Genomic DNA, 583 nt, shown 5'->3' with positions numbered 1-583 from the left:
CACACACACACACACACACACAATTAGGAGCAGTTAGAAAGCCTGCGGACACATACCAGATACACATCCATAGTAGATCCACATCCACAGCTGTATGTATTGTATGTGGCCCACATAGCACACTGTCAGGGGCAGACATGTGTACATAGATGTCCTAGACAGATACACACATGTCACCAAGGCTGGTAACAAGGCCTCTGAACTCCCTCACCTGGCATACTGTGTCCCATCCCATTTGCACATCTGGGGCACAAAGCCAGGGACTTGGGAGACCTTGGTCCTGTCGCCATAACTTGGGTTGCATCTCATCAGTCTGCCTGACACGCGTGGTCTCGGGAACTCTAATACCCTTCCTCCATGTCCTCAGACAAATCAACCACAGATAAAAAACTGAGGGAGCCTGGAGTCCCCTCTGGACATAAAGAATCTGGGGCCTCGGACAGACAGACCTGACACATCAGAGTTGAGAGAGGTGGGTATGGGGAACACGTAGAACAACAAAAAAACCCACTAAAGGTAAGTCAGGCACATGGAGGAACAACTGGGCATGCACATGTGTGTGCATGTGTATGTGACTGTATGT

This window comes from Microtus ochrogaster, chromosome 5 (assembly GCF_000317375.1).
Source record: "Microtus ochrogaster isolate Prairie Vole_2 chromosome 5, MicOch1.0, whole genome shotgun sequence".
NCBI lineage: Eukaryota > Metazoa > Chordata > Mammalia > Rodentia > Cricetidae > Microtus > Microtus ochrogaster.
Note: the sequence above shows the minus strand (reverse complement) of the source record.